This window comes from Capra hircus, chromosome 11, assembly GCF_001704415.2.
Source record: "Capra hircus breed San Clemente chromosome 11, ASM170441v1, whole genome shotgun sequence".
Lineage (NCBI taxonomy): Eukaryota > Metazoa > Chordata > Mammalia > Artiodactyla > Bovidae > Capra > Capra hircus.
This window is the reverse complement of record NC_030818.1, coordinates 45236128-45260226: the sequence shown is the minus strand read 5'-3', so window position 1 is coordinate 45260226 and position 24099 is coordinate 45236128. Positions and strand designations below refer to the sequence as shown.

General features: G+C 43.0%; 2 pseudogenes; both read right to left on the bottom strand.

Moving 5' to 3' along the window:
- Positions 1082-2480, bottom strand: LOC102180051 (annotated as a pseudogene).
- LOC102175690 lies at positions 4198-4803 on the bottom strand (annotated as a pseudogene).

Here is a 24099-nt window from a genome sequence, read left to right as displayed (position 1 = left end):
AGAAGAAACCCTCAAATGAGGACAAAGGTTTGTCAAAAAGTGCTTGGACTGGGAAGTCTTGGAGATCAGACAACATTAAACACAACTGTGGACCCAAGCCCTAGGTTGTATTAATACGTGGGATAAGCAGATAGTTTTACACTTCGATGGCTAAGCCCGTTTCTCTATTTATACAGACAAAGCTAGCTCTGCTCTATTAACAGCTACCAATAAACTGCTTTGTTTTTTAAGATCTATTTGCCCCATGAGGCTGAAACCACTAAACCGAGATTTTTCACTAAGGCTACAAACACTGCGCCTATGCAGGAATGGGAAGCTTGTCATGCAGTCACACTCACACATCCCAAGTCCAGCAGCCTCAGGGAGTCAGTTTCCAACTCTGAGTTATTTTCTTCCACTCCTGTCTTTTATACGTGTTCTTTTACAATTTTCCTATCACTATAGACAAGGTAGAAATCTCAAATATATTCACACCTGGTTCTGGTTACCCAGTAGTATTACTTGTGTGCAATGAAACAAGAGACCAAAACCACAGGGTGAGTGCACAGAGGTGAGGGGGTGGGAGGAGTTGGGGGTGGGGAGTGGAAGACAGGACAGGGACCAGATAGAAAACACAGATGTGCTGATTTCATCAGAAACCAAGTACCCACCTCCCAAGTTTAGAGCAGAAGGTGGCTCCTTGGTACAGTTCAGATCCTTCACCCATCACCCTGATTCCTGGACCCCCAAAGCAGGGGCCATTGCTGTTACTTCTGAACCTGGGGTCCTCAACAATGAGTCCTGGAAATCTAGAAACACTCCCCTCGAACTATGTGGATCTGGTGGAAAACAGGAAGGGACAAACCTACACTGTCTAGACAGTTAATTTCATGTTACAAAAGAACTAACTTTCAGATTTATTTTTGTAACTTTTTTAAACAGAGAAAACAACATACTACTTGGGGAAGGGTGAAGGGTTGAGAAGACAGGCCCTGCAGCACCTGGCGTTGAGAGGCCTGCCTAGGAGAGCGGCCCGGGCACGGCCACCGCCCCGAAGGCCCACTACTGTCTGAGGCTCGGCAGATTGGTTCATGCACCCCGCTGAGCTGCTATAGATCCAAGTCATAAAAATCTTCCAGCTCATTGTGAAACAAGTGCCACTCATCTTCGGAGTCTGTCAGGTCATTGTCCCCACCTGCAGCTAAAAGCATAAGCAACATCTCGCCCAGCTCAAAGGTGACAACCTCCTCTTTGTTGTCAAAAGGGTTGCCCTTCTAGTTCCTCGATGAGCTCCCAGAAGTGGTTCCCTTGTTGGGCCCGGTATCTGCTTGCTGTTCCCACTTTCTGTCTCTGTGACTCCTCTCTATGGCCATCAGGGTACTGCTGCTGCTGCTAAGTTGCGTCAGTCGTGTCCGACTCTGTGCGACCCCATAAACGGCAGCCCACCAGGCTCCTCTGTCCCTGGGATTCTCCAGGCAAGAATACTGGAGTGGGTTGCCATTTCTTTCTCCACATCATGGTACACATGCTTGTAAAAACAGTTCCCTCCAAATGGGCAGCTCCCACGGCCTTCATCAAAATACCTGCCCACCTTGTTGCTTATTGCCTCCTTGTGTTTCTGAATGAGTTTCTGCTTCTCTTCTTTCTCCTCCACCCAGTACTCACTTGAAATGACAAAGTTAGATGTGATGCAGCATTCTGGGCAGGACTTTATGATCTTGCTTTCAAATTGCTTAGCACTCCTCCACTTGCAAATACGCTTGAGACAGTAGGTGTGGCTGCAGTTGGAGAGGATCCCGAAGTGGCACTCTCCGGGGTTGGCTTTCTTATAGACTACCTCCATGCAGATGCCACACACCATGTCCTTGCTGTGCTGCACCGTGAACAAGAGCTGCATGTCCTTCTCATTGGCCTCGATGCAGGATTTTATATGCTGTGACCTCTCGGCAGCATCCACGGGATGGAGGACCTGCAGCTCACACATATCACACGCGTCTCGGTGCAGATAAGCACAGTTCTCCCCATAGTGGCAATCCCCCACCGTGGCATAGGGCGAGAGCTGCTTCTTGGTCTCTACTGCACTTTTGCTCCTTCTCCAAGTCTTCCTTGGTCACTGAGCCCTGCAGGGGGGCTTCAGTGGAGGAAGGGGCAGTCCGGCCACAGTAGGGCTGCTCTGGAACAAACTCTATGGTGTTCACTCAGTCTTCTGAACCAGTTCCTACAGTTGCAAAATTTGAATTTTTTGACTCACTCTTCCCCATATTCATTTTAGTGGTTGGTCCAACTGATGCGAGACTCCAGGAAGCAGCAAGGGATGACTTTGAAGTTCGATCTGTAGCAGTTGCTTCTTCCTGTTTCAGTGGCTTGCTATGTTCATATCTGGAGTGGTCTCTGTAAATACAGTACCCTCACTGAAAATACTTACGCACTATACCATATGGACTATTAGAGAGGTCTTGTGAGTCATGACAGTTGTCTCCTTCCTTACAAACCCCATGCATGAAATACCATCTGGGTTTCTGGTTGGTTTGTCGTGCCTTTTGTCTCGCAGGCTTTTAGTGATATCCCTCCTTGCCAGCCCATCTCTGCATCTGCAGTTGACCTGCTTAGCCCAGCCGTTGTCACTGCCTGCTCCTTTACCTTTAATCCAGCTGTGTTTTCATACTCAGTATTGCAGGTTTAGAATTTAGCTGTATACTCACCTTTACCAGTGGGTTTTACATTTTCATGTTAGTAATTAGCGTCTGTTCACTTCAGCTTGAAGAACTCTTTCAACGCTTCTTGTGAAGCAGGACTAGTGGTGATGAACTCCCTCAGCTTTTGTTTGTCCGGGAAAGTCTTTCTTTCTCCTTTTTTCTGAAGTACACATCTTCTGGGTAAAGTATTCTTGGTTGGACCTTCTTCCCTTTCTGCATTTTGAGTATGTTATTTTGCCGTCTCCAGGTTGCAGAGTTTCAGCTGAGAAATCTAATTGGAGCCTTATCACATTTTCCTTACATATGAGGAATTTTTCTTTTGCTGCTTCTAAAATTCTTTGATTTTTATTAATGCTCCCTTCCCCCTGCCATGCATGCTCAGTCGTGTCTGACTTTTTGTGACTCCATGAACTACAGCCCAAAAGGCTCCTCTGTCCATGGGATTTCCCAGACAAGAATACTAGAGTGGATTACCATTTCCTTCTCCAGGGGATCTTACCAACCCAGGGATTGAACCTGAGTCTCCTGCATTGGCAGGTGGATTCTTTACCACTGAGTCATCTGGGAATCCAGTGCTATCTTGAAATAGACTTTTTATGGGAACTATGAATTTCATGAACTTGAATGTCCAAATCTCTCCACAGCTTTGGGAAGTTGGCACCCCACTCCAGTACTCTTGCCTGGAAAATCCCATGGATGGAGGAGCCTGGTAGGCTGAAGTCTATGGGGTCACTGAGAGTTGGACACGACTCAGTGACTTCACTTTGACTTTTCACTTTCATGCATTGGAGAAGGAAATGGCAACCCACTCCAGTGTTCTTGCCTGGAGAATCCCAGGGACAGCAGAGCCTGGTGGGCTGCCGTTTATGGGGTCGCACAGAGTCGGACACGACTGAAGTGACTTAGCAAGAATTAATATTGTAAATAAGCTTCCTGTCTTCTCTTTCTGGGACTTCAGTAACTGAGATTGTTTCTTTTAATTGTCTCCCATGGTTCATGTATACTTTCTTCCGCCTCTGCCCATTCTTTTATTTCCTTTGTTTTCTTCTGAATGGATAATTTCCAGTGACCTGTTTTTGACTTCTCAAGGTTTTTTTCTTCTACTTGATCAAGTCTGCTGTCGCTCCCTAGGGCATTTTTTCACTTTATTCCCTGTAGTTTCCAAGCTCCAGAATTTCTGTTTACTTCTTTTTTATAATTTCTATCTCTCAGTTAAGTATCTCATTTTGTGTGTGTATCAACTCCTTGATTTTGGACTGTCTTTTTGAGTTTTCTTATAGCACCCCGAGCTTTCTTAAAACAACTATTTTGAATTATTTATCTGGCAAATCACAGATCTCCGTTTCCTTAGGATTGTGTTTCTTTGGTGGTATCATGTATCCTTGTTTTTCCTTGCTCCTTGAATTCTGTGTTGCTGTCTTTGCATTTGTTTTTTATTTTTTTTCTCAAACCAAGAGTTTTTATTGTCTCTTTAAAAGATCACAACTGAGTCCATAGAACCATCTGCTATCTTGTTGGTTCTGCAGCAGGATCACTGAGATCTTATTCATCAGCCTGCTGAACTGTTCCTTTTTCAGAAACATAGATACCATTCAAAAATTTTCTGATATCCTTGTTTTTAACAGTGGTGGCTTGCTGAATCAAAGCAGCTGAATTTGACACAAGTTCAACGCCATTTCCTTCAAGAATCAACTCATCTTTCTGGGCTTGAGATACTGAACAGGCAACATCTGGCCTCATTTGAACCCTGTGTATGTATTTTTCACCCCCAAAATTTTGGATTTCCACAAGAGAACCATTCTCCTGAATAACAACGTTGATGGGGAAGTGGGCATACACCGACCTCATCTTGTAACAGAAGCCCAGTGTAACACCCTTGATCATGTTCTGTACGTGACTACAGATTGTGCAAACAGTGGCCAGTTCCTTTCTGTTTCCCCACCATTTGTCAACACGGAGCCTCTTCTTTTTCTTTCCAAGGAAACTGAGTTCTACATTGATGTGATTGAAGTCCCTCCGCAGGGTGCCTCTGGGGCCCTTCACAATAACTGTCCGTCCCTTCAAGTTAATGTCGACATTTTCTGGGATGTCAACAGTCTGATTGCTGAGAATGGTCTTCATTCTCACAGTAGATGCAGCAAAAAGAGCTGTCTTTGCATTTGAAGAGTCACCTCCTCGTCTTTACTCACTGGCTTCAGAAGACTAACACCTTCCATCAGTTTTGCTCAGGATTCTGAGATTTCTCAGTCCTTTCTATGGATATCCTTGCTTCACACTTCTTGTTTCCTTTTGGAGGGAATTCTTAGAATTGTATTCTTTGGGCTTTCCAGGTGACATAGTGGGAAAGAACCTGCCTGCCAGTGCAGGAGACCTGGGTTCAATCTCTGGGTGGGGAAGCTCCCTAGGAGAAGGAAATGGCAACCCGATCCAGGATTCTTGCCTGGGAAATCCCGCGGACAGAGGAACCTGGTGGGCTATAGTCCATGGAGTTGCAAAGAGTCGGACGTCACTGAACGATTTAGCACACATGTATCTTTAGATCCTGCAAAATTGAACTTCATGCTTCCCTTCTGGTGGTGCCAACTACTCAAGCGTGTGTGTGTTTCTTCCAATCTTGCAGAGCCTGACTGGCTTTCTACCTGTGCTCACCAGCCATCTGCAGAGGCTCATACTTTCCTTCCTTGGAGGCACACCCAGGGAGCCAGCCACAGGGTGTGGCACGTGGAGGTGCTTGTGGACCAGCGGGGGTGGGAGGAGGTTGCAGGCAGGGTGTCCCTCATGGCTCGTGGGAGTCTTCCTGTTGGAGATGATGAATTGAAGAGCAGGGTCTGCTCCTCTCTGGTGCTCTCTGAGAGCTCTAGCTGCTGTCTTCCCAACCGCTCTTCACCCCCATCATGCTGGCACACTGCAGTGTTCTGCAAGGGACGTGGATGAAATGGGCCTTTATGGCAGTCATGTGTATTGACCTGGAAGAAAGGCATTCACTCCTCTCCTCTCCCTTTTCCCCTGAGAAAGATCATGGACCTCAGTCCTGGCCCTGAACTGTGACCCTTGGGGAAGGTGTGACTTGGTAAAGTGATACTGTTCTTACTAGTGTGCCCAAGGCACTCAGTGTTTGTGCCAATGGCATGTTGGAACCCTTCTGTACTTCCACAAATGTTGTCTCACTGGTGGGTAATTATTAAAATTGGTGTTCAACACTTTTATATTTAAAATGGATAACCAACAAGGACCTACTGTATAGCACATGAAATTCTGCTCAATGTTATGTGGCAGTCTGGAGGGGAGGGGAGTTTGGGGAGAGTGGATACATACACATGTATGGCTAGTCCTTTTGCTGTTCACCTGAAACTATCACAGCAGTGTTAATTGGCTATACCCCAATACAAAATAAAATGTGTTACTTTTTTAATTGGTATTCTTTGGGGAGAAGATTTTTAGAAAATACTTATTCCACCATTTTGATGATGTCTCTCTCCCATACCTGCTCAGTCATTTCTAATATTCCCCTTAGGATAAAGAATGCTGAGATGAGCACTACTGTGTCTAGAGCCTTTCCCTACATCCAGGATTATTTCCCTAGATTATTTCTTCAAACAGACATGACTCACTGCAAAGGAAGAGCAGTTATAAGGGTACTGAGACATCCTGCCAAACCATCCTCCTGAAAGCTTCTGCCAATTTTCAGTTCTGCCACCATGAGGCAATCCTGTTTCTTTAATTTCCCTCCTTATCACTGAGAATTACCTGAAAACATCTGCTAATTTTATGAGAGGTTTCCTGTGTTTTCTGATTTCAAGTTTGCTCATAGTGTCCCACTTGTCCTCAAAGAGGTGAGCTTGCATATCTATAAGGCACAGAGAAAGGGTACTTCTCACTTTGCTTTTATCAGTGATTGTTAACATAAAAAATTTAAAACACACATTGTGTTCCTTTCCCTGTGACGTATATAATTATTTGTATGTGTGAGTGTGTGCTAAGTCACTTCAGTTGTGTCCGACTCTGTGTGACCCCATGGACTGTAGCCCGCCAGGCCCCTCTGTCCATGGGACTCTCCAGGCGAGAATACTGGAGTGAGTTGCTATCCTCCAGGGGGGTCTTCCTGAGCCAGGGATCAAACACAAGTCTCTTATGTCTCTTGCATTGGCAGGCGGGTTCTTTACCACTAGCGACACTTGGGAAGCCTCAAATTATTTGCATACCCATTTTAAAATCAAAATCACTAGCTGGTTATCTCAAAAATGAACCAGCGTTCAATCAGACATCATTAGTATTCATACTAAAACCACCATGATCTTCATCATGAAACATCGAGAAGCCCAACCTACAGGAAGAGTTGGAACAGAGACAATAACTCTAGAAACAAAGAGCACAGCACTTTAAAAGTCCCATAAAATCACCCATTTCTCTTCCTGCGCACCTGCTTTCACTGGTGCGTTCAAATTGAAAGGCGTTTATAGCAAGCCCCGGAGCAGTGCAGGCCAGATGTATGAGACAGTCATTGCCTCAGCCCTCGGCTTGCCTATAAGAATTGTAGGTGAGAAATGCCATTTACCATCTGCCATGGAGTGAATAAGGGCAGCTCTTGTCTTTTGTGCATCTCCGAGTCATTCCCTTGCTCCCATGCTTTGGCGTATCTACACAAACACTGGTATCTACACAAACATGGCAAGATATACGATCTGGGGAGACAGGCTCCAGTAAGGATGAGCATATGTTAATGGTTTTAGCCCAAACAGTGTTTTTTGTCCTCTGTCTTTGGAAATGGTCTCCGTTCAGCCTTGCCACCAGTCTCTGGGGGGTAAAGGGCGCCTTGGAGGAGACAGAGTTGAGCCCAGGAGAGCCTGTGGGTTTGTAGTTGGACTTAAACCCAGGATTCTCTTTAAATCCAGGGTTCTCCCCCTTGTGACCCCAGGAAGTCTGTCTCATTTAAGTCTGTCTCATTTCTCATCTGACATCCAGGGGCAACACCTTATTTCTCATGCTCTTTCCTTGGTGGTTGGGGTGGTGCTGTGCCTTCAGTGGGTTTCTTTAAATTGCATGGATTTACACCTCCATCCAAAGGACCCCTTTTACCCACTCATTGGCACAGTCCAAGGATGGGGATGAAGTGGTTGTGGAGCTTTTCATCTCATGGGGCTGCATATATTTAACTGGTAAAAATGATGTGATTTGCAGTTCATCTTTTTTAAAAAATCATTATATGATGATTTAAAAATTTTCTTAATTTTTTGGTGGCACTACACAGTAGGTGGGCTCTTAGCTCCCTGAGCAGGGATCAAACTTGCACCCCATGCATTGGAAGCACAGAGTCTTAACCACTGGACTGCCAGGAAAGTCCCTGCAATTCATCTTTTGTATGAGAGAGCAACCTTAGTCAGCATCAGTAGGAAAGCTAGTCGGGCAGGCATCTCTGTTGCCAGGATTCAGATCTGGTTTCATTCGGCTCTGCTTCCAGGTGTGTAGCATCTCTGAGCATGTGGCCAGCCGTGCTCACTGTGGCCCGAGAGGCTCTGGCCATGGGGCCTGCAGATAGGGGTGGGCGGTTGGAGGCGGCTTCCACTCAGCAGAGGGCTGGCGTTGTGGGTACCTGGATCTTATTGTGGGCAGATGGAGATGGCCTCTTTAAGAAAGAAAACAACAGAAATTAGTGATAGGAAAAGTCCAGACTGTGTCATAACAGAGGCTGGTCCTGGCTCCACATTAACTTGCTTTTTGTTCCGAGGAACCTTCTTAAATGCACTGAAGATTCTCTCAAGGTCTGTCTTCTTATCTGAACAACAGGGATAAAAAGCCTGATACATTGCAAAGGTTTTCTGTGTCAAATGAGATAATAAGTGGGAAATGTGTGTGTGCTCAGTTGTGTCCAACTCTTTGCAACCCCATGGACTGTAGCCTGCCAGGCTCCTCTGTCCGTGGGATTTCCCAGGCAAGAATACTGGAGTGGCTTGCCATTTCCTTTTCAAGGGCATCTTCTTGACCCAAGTATCGAAACTTCGTCTCTTGAGTGTCCTGCATTGGCAGGCAGATTCTTTACCATTGAGCCACCTGGGAAGCCCAATTAGTCGAAAATGCTTGGTAAAATCAAATCTGTGTGCAAGCTGGTGTGTGGGTATCTGCTTCCTTAAATCTTATATCATCTTGCTTCTGCCCCGAGACTCCTCCTCACCCTTCTTCCCCAGGTGCGCTGTGGAGTTCCTTCAGAAATGTTAGGCAACAAGTTCTAAATCTTGACAACATAAAAATAAAAATTTACAAGGCTGGGAAGAGAAAACAAAAAGAATTATAAGGTGCTAATGGCTTCATGTTTCATAACAGGGAGTAATTCCATACTCTCTAGAATGGAAACGTCATGTCAGGGAGTTTGTAATTTCCTCAATTCTGTCTCATTGAAACAAAAATTTGAAGCAATGGACCAGCATTACAGCTCTTGGACGGAACAGCGTTACAGCTTTCAGACGGACCAGTCTTACAGCTCCGTGTTACAGATCAGTTTCACTTAGAAAGTAAAGGAAAGTACATTCTCCAGGCACGAGCGCATGATGAACCAAAAGATGTGAAGAGAAGAGAGGCCCCGGCCCAATTTTGGTTCCTCTTTTTATGTTTTTCTCCTCCCCCTGGGCCTGCCCTATGTAAATTGGGCTAGCCAGGAGTGCTGTTTGTTTTTCCTGAGGTTCTCACTCCAATTCTTGGAACTTCCTTTGTTCAGCTTTCATGGGCTTTTCCCTTCCTTGCCTTTTAGCCACCACCATTCTGGACTCCTTTTCTAACTAGCTAACAGAAACATAACTGAGAAACTACCAAAAAAAAAAAAAAAAAAAAAGAATGAAAAGAAATGTTAGGTGAAGGTGATTCTCTCTGGAAGGCCTCTTAGAGGAGTCAGCTCCCCGGGGTAAACGCTGCAGGTGTTTACAATATTCTTCTTCCTGTAGTGTGAGTGTCTGAATCGTGGTAACTCACACCCTTTAACTGCTTGTATCTCTGACACAGGAGGAGAGAATTACCTTTGCACTAGTCTCCCCTTCTGGGAGGAAATTGCTGTTTTGTGGTTGGCTAGAATTAGGCACAAGAAAAGAAGACATTAGTAGCCTGCATGGCAAGCCATGAAATGGGATTTGGCCCCTCAGTCTATTGTGAAATTAGGAGACCAATAAAACAGGGAGCAGAGAACACAACTCACAGAAGGGAAAGATGGATGTGAGCAGATGGTAATGGCATGACTGGTGGATGCCACAGCCTGAGAGCAGGAATTGTGAGAGTGTCTCCTAATTGAGGACTCAGACTGTACCTGGAAGTGTGTTTTCTTTAGGACTATGTAGTTCAAGGGCTTCCCTGGTGGCTCAGATGGTAAAGAATCTGCCTGCAGTGTGTGATACCTGGGTTGGAAAGATTCCCTTGGAGAAGAGAATGTCTACCTATTCCAGTATTCTTGCCTTGGAAATCTCATGGACAGAGGAAGGAGCCTGGTAGGCTATAGTCCATAGGGCCACAGAAGAGTTGGGCATCAATGAGCAACTAAAGCACACACATGGTTCAAAGTCAAGTTTTCAAGCAAGTTTGAAGTTGAATCCAGCCTCTGTACACCAATACAGGTTTAATTCTCGGAGACAGAGTTTTAAATGAAGGGGGAAGTTGAAAAGAATAACTTTATTGCTTTGCCAGGCAAAGGGGGCCACAGAGGCTAAAGCCCTACAAAACTGTGTCTTGCCTTGGATGGGTAGCGAGGAGTGTCATAGCCAAGGTTCAGAGGGGGTGGTCAGCTCTGGACGTTCTTCTGATTGGCGGGTGGTGAGGTAAGTGGGAGTAAGCATCATCAGCCTTCTGGTTCCAACAGGTCTGGGATCTCCTTGCTTGTGGGCAGTGGAGAGTTAACTTATCCCACCTGGTGGGGTTTCAGTGTCCGCAGAGCAACTCTAAGGTATTGTTGTGTGTGTCCCTTGAGGGGGAACCAGGACCTGCCCCAAGGCTGCACTATTGTTTCTTGACTGCTCCTCCCTTGTCTCTGCATCCCCTCCCTTCTCTTATTAGCAACTGTTTGAACCTGCTCTTTGGAATTCAGGGAAGGTCCTAGAGGCTGAATGCAGCCTATTTCCTGTAATCAAGAAAGCTGGGTGGGGAGAAGCAGGGGATTGAGAAAGGCTTTTGTGCCCACACGATCCTATTCAGTACCAGATTTTAAAATAAACAAAGCAACAATGGCACTGTAATGGGCGGAGGGTCGTTCCTTCCAACTATTCACTCAATGGTGCTTGAACTTCCTTTTAAAGAATCTTTAAATTTTGATCTGCTTTTAAGCTTGCAGAAAAGGGTTTCTGTATATCCTTTAACCCCACTCCCCTTAATGTGAACATCTTGCATACTGTTAGAACAATTATGAAAACTAAGGCATCAAAGTTAGCATAATACAGTTAACAAAATACTTGATTCAAATCTCATCTATTTTGACTCAGTGACTGATCTTGGCAAAAAAAAGGATGAAAGCTGAGTAGATGGACACCCCTGAGACAGGGCCAGTGGTCCAAGACCACCAAGGCTGAAGGTGTGGGTTTACCTGCTGAAAAAGACCCTGATGTTGGGAAAGACTGAAGGTAGGAGGAGAAGGGGACACAGAAGGAGTCAACAGACGATGAGATGGTTAGATGGTATCACCAACTCAATGGACTTAAGTTTGAACAAACTCTGGGAGATAGTGAAGGACAGAGGAGCCTGGCAGGCTGCAGTCCATGGAGTCGCAAAGAGTAGGACACGACTAAGTGATTGAATGACAGCAACAGCGTCTTGCTGGAACTGAGTGTCCTCATCCATAAAAGTATAAATGGGTGAGCTGTCCTCCAAGGCTCTCCTAAGCTCCACAATGTTACTGTTTCATATTCTACCCTGTGAATATAGACAGCTTGGACTATTTTTGGAGGGAGCGTGGGCAGGAAGTCTATTTGGGAGGCAATAAGTACACTTTGAAATTAGCAAACCTATCAGCAAAAATGCCATTTGTCGCCTGCAAAGGCTTACTGGTTGATTCAGTCTGGCCTACACCTTGGTGCTGTAAGTGGCGTTACCATTTGCGATTTTCCTCCTATTTATTTATGTGTATATGTAGTTATTAGACTCTCTCAGTGAAGATAGGATTTAAGGTGGAATTTCTGCCAGCCTTCAACTTTCATAATTTTTATCCAGAGCACTAGGTGGCAATGTTGTATTTTTTAAATCTTTTTTTTTTTTTTTAAGAGGCAATCAGTGATGGGTGAGGTGCTAGTTAAGAATAATAATTAAGTTTTCAATTTTAGCTCATTTTGGAATCATATTTCCTTATTATTTCAAATGCAACAAGAACCCTTAATTCTTAGGAGTTGATGTTTGTTGTTGTTCTTCAAGATAACAATCCCAATATGGAAGTAAATTAAGTTAAAATCTATCCAAAGGTGAAACAGGAATTTGAATTTTCCCTTAAATGGGAATTGAGAATTTATGCTGACAGTAGTTTGTGAATCAATAGAGAGGCTCTTATTCTCATGGAAGTGTGTGCCAAATCTAGGATTAGCCGTTTGTTTGTTTGCTTTTTAGTATATCTGTTTTCAGTGGAAAAAAATATAAAGGCAATTCTAAGAAGCAAAGATGATTTTGAGTCATTATAGCCTTATGATTTGGGAGAAAGAAGGACATAAATCTATCTGAGAGATAACTCTTTGCAATGAGAACAATTACCCAGGGCACTACTTACTAGAAAGATGGTGAGTGCCAGAAAGAAAGAGAATTACATGAGACCAAGAGTATGATGAGATGGCAAAGGATGTGATGGTTGGATGGCATCACTGACTCAATGGACATGAGTCTGAACAAATTCCAGGAGACAGTGGAGGACAGAGGAGCCTGGCAGGCTGTGGTCCATAGAGTTGCAGAGAGCTGGACACGACTGAGTAGCTGAACACCAACAACAAAGAGTGTGATGAGTATCCACAGATACAGGCTCTCAAAACTATTAATTTAGAGAAGTCATTTGTGAGTCCATGATCTGAGACTGGTTTTCTACAAGCTCTGTCGTGTTGACACTGGGCAGATGGAAGGAGAGTGGATGAGGTGGTGCTAATCTTTTTTGCTCTGTCACTTAAGTCACGAGTCCTCAGTTACTGTTAAACACACAGCAGCCAGAGATGTGGAAGGACATTGCCTTCAGTCAGTTCAGTCCCTCAGTCTTGTCTGACTCTTTGCAACCCCATGGACTGGAAAATTTTGAACCTTACGTGAGATGAGTGCAGTTGTGCCATGTTGGCTTCAAAGCTAGGGCCAGCAAAGATATCCAACCAGTCCACCCTAAAGGAAATCAGTCCTGAATATTCATTGGAAAGACTGATGCTGAAGCTGAAACTCCAATACTTTGACCACCTGATTCAAAGAACTGACTCATTTGAAAAGACCCCGATGCTGGGGAAGATTGAAGGTGGGAGGAGAAGGGGATGACAGAGAATGAGATGGTTGGATGGCATCACCGACTCAATGGACATGAGTTTGAGTTAACTCTGGGAGTTGGTGATGGACAGGGAGGCCTGGCATACTGCAGTCTATGGGGTCACAAAGGGTCAGACATAACTGAGCAACTGAACTGAACTGAACTGAATCAGGCCTTCCATGTTTAGATTTATCTGCGAAAAAGGAGTTCCCATCTCAAGATTGCTGTGAGAACTCAGTAAATGAGGATTAAAAAAGAGTTAAGTACAGTACTTGGGACCTAGTAGTGACTATCGTTGTTCTGTTTTTTTCCTAAATGTTGATCAAGAATGACCATAAGTTCACCTAACTTGAGTGACTGGGCAAGTGAGGTTTAGATGTCAAAAGCCAACTCAGACCCTAAAAATGATCACAACTGTATTTTAATTAAATGAATGTTTATATTTTCCCCTAATTCTTATTGCAAATTCAAAAGTTGTTTTACATTCAAAATTAGTCCTTGTCCTTTAAAAACCCAAGTGAAGGTGGCGGTCCTAAGATGGTGGAGGAATAGGATGGGGAGACCACTTTATCCTCCACAAATTCATCAAAAGAACGTTTAAACGCTGAGTAAATTCCACAAAACAACTTCTGAATGCCGGCAGAGGACATCAGGCACCCAGAAAAGCAGCCCACTGTCTTCGAAAGGAGGTAGGAAAACATACAAAAGACAAAAAAAGACAAAAGAGGTAGGGACAGAGCTCTGTCCTGGGAAGGGAGTCTTAGAAAGAGAGAAGTTTCCAAACACCAGGAAACACTCTCACTGCCGAGTCTGTGGCGAGCCTTGGAACCGCAGAGGGCAACGTAACTGGGAGGAAAAATAAATAAATAATTAAAACCCACAGATTATGTGCCCAACGGTAACTCCCCCAGTGGAGAAGCAGCGCAGACACCTGCACCCGCCACTAGCAAGCAGGGGCTGGGCAGGGAGGCAGGGGCTGCATTGCTTAGAGTAAGGACCAGGCCTGAATGCCCCGAGGGCAATCTGAGGGAACTAACTTGGGATAGCAAACCAGACTGTGGGATAGCTACTATGCGAAAAGCCCTAAGACACTGCCACGCCTGCTCACAGAACAAGACTGTACAGAGCTAGTCAGCTGCAGACCACCCCCTCCGCTGACAGGCAGCCAGAGCCGGAAGGGGGCAGTCGCAGCCCCAGAGAGACATTATCTACCAAACTGCAAGCAGGCTTCTTTGCTAAGACTTCTTGGGGTTCTGGATAGTCAACATCCGCCTGAGAAGGTGCGCTGGTTGTACACCCAGAAAACCAAGCGGCAGGGACGGGGGAGGTGATAAATTGCAGTGACCACACTCATCAAACACCTCATCACCTGAGCTGCTCAGACCTGAAAGTGAAAGTGAAGTCGCTCAGTCGTGTCCGACTCTTTGCGACCCCGTGGACTGTAGCCCACTAGGCTCCTCTGTCCATGGGATTCTCCAGGCAAGAATACTGGAGTGGGGTGCCATTTTGACTTGGGAAGGGCACAAAACGCAGGCCCAACCAAGTCTGCACCTCTGAGGACTTCCTGAGTGCCTGAACCTGAGCGGCTTAGACCTGGGAGGTGCATGCAGCTCAGGGCCGGCCTCAGACGGTTCCTGGTGGAGCAACGTAGAGCCTGAGCAGTGTGGGCAGGGAGGGCACACGCGCCGTGAGCGGGAGCAGGCCTAGTGTGGCTGAGTCACTGTGAGCACACACCAGTGTTATTTGTTTGCAGTGTCCCTCCCTCCCCACAGCCTGACTGAACAAGTGAGCCTAAAAAAGTGTCCACCACCACCCCCCCTTGTGTTAGGGCAGAAATCAGACACTGAAGAGACCAGGAAACAGAAGAAGCTAAAACAGAGGGAACCGCCTTGGAAGTGACAGGTGCAATAGATTAAAACCCTGTAGTTAGTACTGACTACATAGGAAGGGGCCTATAGATCTTGAGAAATATAATCCGGACCAAGGAACTATCCAAAAATGAACTGATCCACACTGCACCCACAACAACACCAGAGAAAGTCCTAGATATATTTTTACTATTTTTACAATCATTCTTTTTTTTAAATTAAAAAAAATTTCAAGTCCTCTATTATTCCTTTAATTTTCATTTTTATAACCTACTATTACTTTGCAAAAAAAAAGACCCTATTTTTAAAGCAAACTTCATATATATATATTTCTTTTATAATTTTTGTGACTTTTTTTTTTTTCCTTTTTTAAAAAATTATGTATCTTTGAAAATCCAACCTATACTCTAGATTTTTAATCTTTGCTTTTTGGTATTGGTTATCAATTTTGTACTTTTAAGAACCCAATCTTCACTACCCATTTTTACTTGGGAGCAAGATTACTGGCTTGACTGCTCTCTCCCTCTTTGAACTTTCCTTTTTCTCCACCAGGTCGCCTCTATCTCCTCCCTCCCCCTTCTCTTCTCTACCCAACTCTGTGAATCTCTTTGTGTGTTCCAGACGGTGGAGAACACTTAGGGAACTGATTACTGGCTGGATCTGTCTCTCTCCTTTTATTCCCCCCTTTATCCTCCTGGCTACCTCTGTCTCCTTCCTCCTTCTTCTCTTCTCTGTATAACTCTGTGAACATCTCTGAGCGGTCCAGACTGTGGAGCGCACATAAGGAAGTGATTACTGGCTAGCTTGCTCTCTCCTCTTTTGATTCCACCTCATCTCATTTGGGTCACCTCTAACTCCCTCCTCCCTCTTCTCTTCTCCATGTAACTCTGTGAACCTCTCTGGGTGTTCCTCACTTTGGAGAAACTTTTCATCTTTAACCTAGATGTTTTATCAACAGTGCTGTATAGATGGAGAAGTCTTGAGACTACTGTAAAAATAAGACTGAAAACCAGAAGCAGGAGGCTTAAGTCCAAATTCTGAGAACACCAGAGGACTCTTGACTCCAAGGAACATTAACCAACAGGAGCTCATCAAATGCCTCCATACCTACACTGAAACCAAGCACCACCCAAGGGCCAACAAGTTCCAGAGCAAGGCATACAATGCAAATTCTCCAGCAACACAGGAACACAGCACTGAGCTTCAATATACAGGCTGCCCAAAGTTATTCCAAACCCATTGACATCTCATAACTCATTACTGGACACTTCATTGCACTCCAGAGAGAAGAAATCCAGCTCCACCCACCAGAACACCAACACAAGCTTCCCTAACCAGGAAACCTTGGCAAGCCACCCGTCCAACCCCACCCACAGCGAGGAACCTCCACAATAAAGAGAACTCCACAAACTTCCAGAATACAGAAAAGCCACCCCAAATGCAGGAATATAAACAAGATGAAGAGACAGAGGAATACCCAGCAGGTAAAGGAACAGAATAAATGCCCACCAAACTAAACAAAAGAGGAAGAGATAGGGAATCTACCTGGTAAAGAATTCCAAATAATGACAGTGAAAATGATCCAAAATCTTGAAATCAAAATGGAATCACAGATAAATAGCCTGGAGACAAGGATTGAGAAGATGCAAGAAATGTTTAACAAGCACCTAGAAGAAAGAAAAAAGAGTCAATATATAATGAATAATGCAATAAATGAGATCAAAAACACTCTGGAGGCAACAAATAGTAGAATAACGGAGGCAGAAGATAGGATTAGTGAAGTAGAAGATAGAATAGTAGAAATAAATGAATCAGAGAGGAAAAAAGAAAAACGAATTAAAAGAAATGAGGACAATCTCAGAGACCTCCAGGACAATATTAAATGCCCCAACATTCGAATCATAGGAGTCCCAGAAGAAGAAGACAAAAAGAAAGACCATGATAAAACACTTGAGGAGATAATAGTTGAAAACTTCCCTAAAATGGGGAAGGAAATAATCACCCAAGTCCAAGAAACCCAGAGAGTCCCAAACAGGATAAACCCAAGGTGAAACACCCCAAGACACATATTAATCAAATTGACAAAGATCAAACACTAAGAACAAATATTAAAAGAACAAGGGGAAAACAACAAATAACACACAAGGGGATTCCCATAAGGATAACTGCAGATCTTTCAATAGAAACTCTTCAGGCCAGGAGGGAATGGCAAGACATACTTAAAGTGATGAAAAAAAAATAAGCTACAGTGCAGCTTACTGTACCCCAGCAAGGATCTCATTCAAATATGAAGGAGAAATCAAAAGCTTTACAGACAAGCAAAAGCTAAGAGAATTCAGCACCACCAAACCGGCTCTCCAAGAAATGTTAAAGGATATTATCTAGACAGGAAACATAAAAAGGGTGTATAAGCTCGAACCCAAAACAATAAAGTAAATGGCAACGGGATAATACTTACAATAATCACCTTAAACGTAAATGGGTTGAATGCCCCAACCGAAAGACAAAGACTGGCTGAATGGATACAAAAACAAGACCCCTATGTATGTTGTCTACAAGAGACCCACCTCAAAACAGGGGACACATACAGACTGAAAGTGAAGGGCTGGAAAAAGATATTCCATGCAAATAGAGACCAAAAGAAAGCAGAAGTAGCAATACCAGACCACCTAACCTGCCTCTTGAGAAATCTATATGCTGGCCAGGAAGCAACAGTTAGAACTGGAGATGAACAACAGGCTGGTTCCAAATAGGAAAAGGAGTACATCAAGGCTGTATATTGTCACCCTGCTTATTTACCTTCTATGCAGAGTACATCATGAGAAACGCTGGACTTGAGGAAACACAAGCTGGAATCAAGATTGCCGGGAGAAATATCAATAACCTCCTGTTATTGATGACACCACCTGTATGGCAGAAAGTGAAGAGGAACTAAAAAGCCTCTTGATGAAAGTAAAAGAGGAGAGTGAAAAAGTTGGCTTAAAGCTCAACATTCAGAAAACGAAGATCATGGCATCCAGTCCCATCACTCCGTGGGAAATAGATGGGGAAACAGTGGAAACAGTCAGACTTTATTTTGGGGGGCTCCAAAATCACTGCAGATGGTGACCGCAGCCATGAAATTAAAAGACGCTTACTCCTTGGGAGAAAAGTTATGACCAACCTAGATAGCATATTCAAAAGCAGAGATACTGCTTTGCTGACTAAGGTCTGTCTAGTCAAGGCTATGGTTTTCCTGTGGTCATGTGTGGATGTGAGAGTTGGACTGTGAAGAAGGCTGAGCACGGAAGAATTGATGCTTTTGAACTGTGGTGTTGGAGAAGACTCTTGAGAGTCCCTTGGACTGCAAGGAGATCCAACCAGTCCGTTCTGAAGGAGATTAGCCCTGGGATTTCTTTGGAAGGAATGATGCTAAAGCTGAAACTCCAGTACTTTGGACACCTCATGCGAAGGGTTGACTCATTGGAAAAGACTTTGATGCTGGGAGGGATTGGGGGCAGGAGAAGAAGGGGATGACCGAGGATGAGATGGCTGGATGGCATCACTGACTCGATGGACGTGAGTCTGAGTGAACTCCGGAAGTTGGTGATGGACAGGGAGGCTTGGCGTGCTTCGATTCATGGGGTTGCAAAGAGTGGGACACGACTGAGTGACTGTACTAAACTGAACTGAGCAATACTCATATCAGATAAAATAGACTTTAAAACAAAGGCTGTGAAAAGAAACAAAGAAGGGCACTACATAATGATCAAAGGATCAATCCAAGAAGATATAACAATTATAAATATATATGCACCCAACATAGGAGCACCTCAATATGTAAGACAAATGCTAACAAGTATGAAAGGGGAAATTAACAGCAATACAATAATAGTGGGAGACTTTAATACCCCACTCATACCTATGGATAGATCAACTAAACAGAAAATTAACAAGGAAACACAACCTTTAAATGATACAATAGACCAGTTAGACCTAATTGATATCTATAGGACATTTCACCCCAAAACAATGAATTTCACCTTTTTCTCAAGTGCACACCGAACCTTCTCCAGGACAGATCATATCCTGGGCCATAAATCTAGCCTTGGTAAATTCAAAAAAATTGAAATCATTCCAAGCATCTTTTCTGACCACAAGGCAGTAAGATTAGATCTCAATTACAGGAGAAAAACTATTAAAAATCCAACATATGGAGGCTGAACAACACGCTGCTGAATAACCAACAAATCACAGAAGAAATCAAAAAAGAAATCAAAATATGCATAGAAACAAACGAAAATGAAAACACAACAACCAAAAACCTGTGGGACACTGTAAAAGCAGTGCTAAGAGAAAAGTTCATAGCAATACAGGCATACCTCAAGAAACAAGAAAAAAGTCAAATAAATAACCTAACTCTACACCTAAAGCAACTAGAAAAGGAAGAAATGAAGAACCCCAGGGTTAGTATAAGGAAAGACCATAGCAAAAATCAACAAAGGTTCTTTGAAAGGATAAGTAAAATTGACAAACCATTAGCCAGACTCATTAAGAAACAAAGGGGGAAAAATCAAATCAACAAAATTAGAAATGAAAATGGAGAGATCACAACAGACAACACAGAAATACAAAGGACTGTAAGAGACTACTATCAGCAATTATATGCCAATAAAATGGACAACATGGAAGAAATGGACAAATTCTTAGAAAAGTACAACTTTCCAAAACTGAACCAGGAAGAAATGGAAAATCTTAACAGACCCATCACAAGCACGGAAATTGAAACTGTAATCAGAAACCTTCCGGCAAACAAAAGCCCAGGTCCAGATGGCTTCACAGCTGAATTCTACCAAAAATTTAGAGGAGAGCTAACACCTATCCTACTCAAACTCTTCCAGAAAATTGCAGAGGAAGGTAAACTTCCAAAATCATTCTATGAGGCCACCATCACCCTAATACCAAAACCTGACAAAGATGCCACAAAAAGAGAAAATTACAGGCCAATATCACTGCTGAACATAGATGCAAAAATCCTTAACAAAATTCTAGCATTCAGAATCCACCAACACATTAAAAAGATCATACATCATGACCAAGTGGACTTTATCCCAGGGATGCAAGGATTCTTCAATATCTGTATATCAATCAATGTAATACACCACATTAACAAATTGAAAAATAAAAGCCATATGATTATCTCAATAGATGCAGAGAAAGCCTTTGACAAAATTCAACATCCATTTATGATAAAAACTCTCCAGAAAGCAGGAATAGAAGGAACATACCTCAACATAATAAAAAGTATATATGACAAACCCACAGCAAACATTATCCTCAATGGTGAACAATTGAAAGCATTTCCCCTAAAGTCAGGAACAAGACAAGGGTGCCCACTTTCACCACTACTATTCTACATAGTTTTGGAAGTTTTCACCACAGCAATCAGAGCAGAAAAAGAAATAAAAGGAATCCAAACTGGAAAAGAAGTGAGACTCTCACTGTTTGCAGATGACATGATCCTCTACAACAGTCAGTTCAGTTGAGTTCAACTGAGTCCCTCAGTCATGTCCGACTCTTTGCAACCCCATGAATCGCAGCATACCAGGCCTCCCTGTCCATCACCAACTCCTGGAGTTCACTCAGACTCACGTCCATCGAGTCAGTGATCCTCTACATAGAAAACCCTAAGGACTCCACCAGAAAATTACTAGAGCTAATCAATGAATATAGTAAAGTTGCAGGATATAAAATCAACACACAGAAATCCCTTGCATTTCTATACACTAATAATGAGAAAAAAGAGAAATTAAGGAAACAATTCCATTCACCATTGCAACAAAAAGAATAAAATACTTAGGAATATATCTACCTAAAGAAACTAAAGACCTATATATAGAAAACTATAAAACACTGGTGAAAGAAATCAAAGAGGACACTAATAGATGGAGAAATATACCATGTTCCTGGATCAGAAGAATCAATATAGTGAAAATGAGTATACTACCCAAAACAATCTATAGATTCAATGCAATCCCTATCAAACTACCAACGGTATTTTTCTCAGAGCTAGAACAAATAATTTCACAATTTGTATGAAAATACAAAAAACCTCGAATAGCCAAAGCAATCTTGAGAAAGAAGAATGGAATTGGAGGAATCAACCTGCCTGACTTCAGGCTCTACTACAAAGCCACAGTCATCAAGACAGTATGGTACTGGCACAAAGACAGAAATATAGATCAATGGAACAAAATAAAAAACCCAGAGATAAACCCATGCACCTATGGACACCTTATCTTTGACAAAGGACGCAAGAATATACAATGGAGGAAAGACAATCTCTTTAACAAGTGGCGCTGGGAAAACTGGTCAACCACTTGTAAAAGAATGAAACTAGAACACATTCTAACACCGCACACAAAAATAAACTCAAAATGGATTAAAGATCTAAATGTAAGACCAGAAACTATAAAACTCCTATTGGAGAACATAGGCAAAACACTCTCTGACATAAATCACAGCAGGATCCTCTATGATCCACCTCCCAGAATACTGGAAATAAAAGCAAAAATAAACAAATGGAACCTAATTAAACTTAAAAGCTTCTGCACAACAAAGGAAACTATAAGCAAGGTGAAAAGACAGCCTTCAGAATGGGAGAAAATAATAGCAAATGAAGCAACTGACAAACAACTAATCTCAAAAATATACAAGCAGCTCCTGTAGCTCAATTGCAGAAAAATGAACGACCCAATCAAAAAATGGGCCAAAGAACTAAATAGACATTTCTCCAAAGAAGACATACAGATGGCTAACAAACGCATGAAAAGATGCTCAACACCACTCATTATCAGAGAAAAGCAAATCAAAACCACAATGAGGTACCATTTCACGCCAGTCAGAATGGCTGCTATCCAAAAGTCTACAAGCTATAAATGCTGGAGAGGGTGTGGAGAAAAGGGAACCCTCTTACACTGTTGGTGGGAATGCAAACTAGTACAGCCACTATGGAGAACAGTGTGGAGATTCCTTAAAAAAATAGAAATAGAACCACCTTATGATACAGCAATCCCACTCTTGGGCATACACACCGAGGAAACTAGAATTGAAAGAGACACGTGTACCCCAATGTTCATCGCAGCACTGTTTATAATAGCCAGGACATGGAAGCAACATAGATGTCCATCAGCAGCTGAATGGATAAGAAAGCTGTGGTACATATACACAATGGATTATTACTCAGCCATTAAAAAGAATACTTTTGAATCAGTTCTAATGAGGTGGATGAAACTGGAGCCGATTAAACAGAGTGAAGTAAGCCAGAAAGAAAAACACCAATACAGTATACTAACGCATATATATGGAATTTAGAAAGATGGTAATGATAACCCTGTATGCGAGACAGCAAAAGAGATATAGATGTATAGAACAGTCTTTTGGACTCTGTGGGAGAGGGAGAGGGTGGGATGATCTGGGAGAAATGGCATTGAAACATGTATAATATCATATAAGAAATGAATCACCAGTCCAGGTTTGATGCAGGATACAGGATGCATGGGGCTGGTGCACTGGCATGACCCAGAGGGATGGTATGGGGAGGGAGGAGGGAGGGGGGTTCAGGATGGGGAACATGCGCATACTTGTGGCAGATTTATGTTGATGTATGGCAAAACCAATACAATATTGTAAAGTAATTAAAAAGAAACGAAACAAAACAAAAACCCAAGTGAATCTCTCCTCCGCAAATAAAGAGTGAAACAAACCAATGAAAACCACCAATGTGTGAAGTGCCAATATGTGACTCTATAAGCGATTTAATCCTATAATAAGTGTTTCTAAAACTGCTCTGACTTAAATATTCAGAAATTCTCAAGAGAAAGAATATCAATATAAATGTGAAAATTTGGTTATTATTTGATTATCCAGGCTTATTTAATTTTTAGATGTAAAGTCTGCTGCTGCTGCTGCTTAGTTGCTTCAGTGTGTCAGACTCTGTGCAACCCCATAGATGGCAGCCCACCAGGCCCCCCATCCCTGGGATTCTCCAGGCAAGAACACTGTAGTGGGTTGCCATTTCCTTCTCCAATGCGTGAAAGTGAAAAGTGAGAGTGAAGTCGCTCAGTTGTGTCCGACTCTTAGCGACCCCATGGACTGCAGCCCACCAGGCTCCTCTGTCCATGGGATTTTCCCGGCAAGAGTACTGGAGTGGGGTGCCATTGCCTTCTCCAAGATGTAAAGTCTAGGTGAGCATAAATCATTTCCATTTACTTTGATTGAACAGGTAAAGATGAAAGGATACTAGAATCTATGGTATTACACAATATTCATCAAAGTAACTGAAAAAATGAAACTTTGTTTCACATATGAATTTAAATTTTGTTAGATTTGTCAAGTTTTGTTTAGACTATTGTTTCATTTATATGTGTTTGGATGTGTATGCTGCTGCTGCTGTGTATATATCAATTTTATATATATATATATATATATATATATATATATATATATATATATATATATATATATAATGGCTCCTAGAAGCAGTCCTTGTGAAAGAGGTGAGTCTTCTCACTGTCATACAGCAGAAAACATACTCTTTCTACTTTTTCTAAATTCTTGGTCTCATACTTTTTTCCTTTCATGCTTTGGGTGATTCTCCCTGTTTGCAAAGAATCTGTTTGCTCTCAGATAGACTGATATCTTTTTTCCCTCTAAAGCATATGATTTGAAATAGTGAAACCTTGAGTTCCGAAGGTGCCTTCTTGCCAGTGTGACAAAAGTGCTGAGAAGCCCAGGCAGCCTAAGTAACTGGGATGGGAAGATGGAATCCTTTGTTATGAAAGGAGGGGCAGGGAGCTGGGTCACTAAGGTACAGAGAAGTCATGATGATGATGGTGGTAGTGAGGATGATGGTGATGATAGTGGGGATGATGGTGGTGATTACTGATGATGATGGTGCTGATGGTAATGTGGATGCTGCTGATGGTGATAATGGAGATGATGGTCATGGATGGGATGATGGTGATGATTACTGATAATGATGATGGTGACGGTAGTTGTGATGATGGCTTTGATGGTAATGTGGCTGCTGCTGATGGTGATAATGGTGATGATGGTGATGTTGATAGTAAGG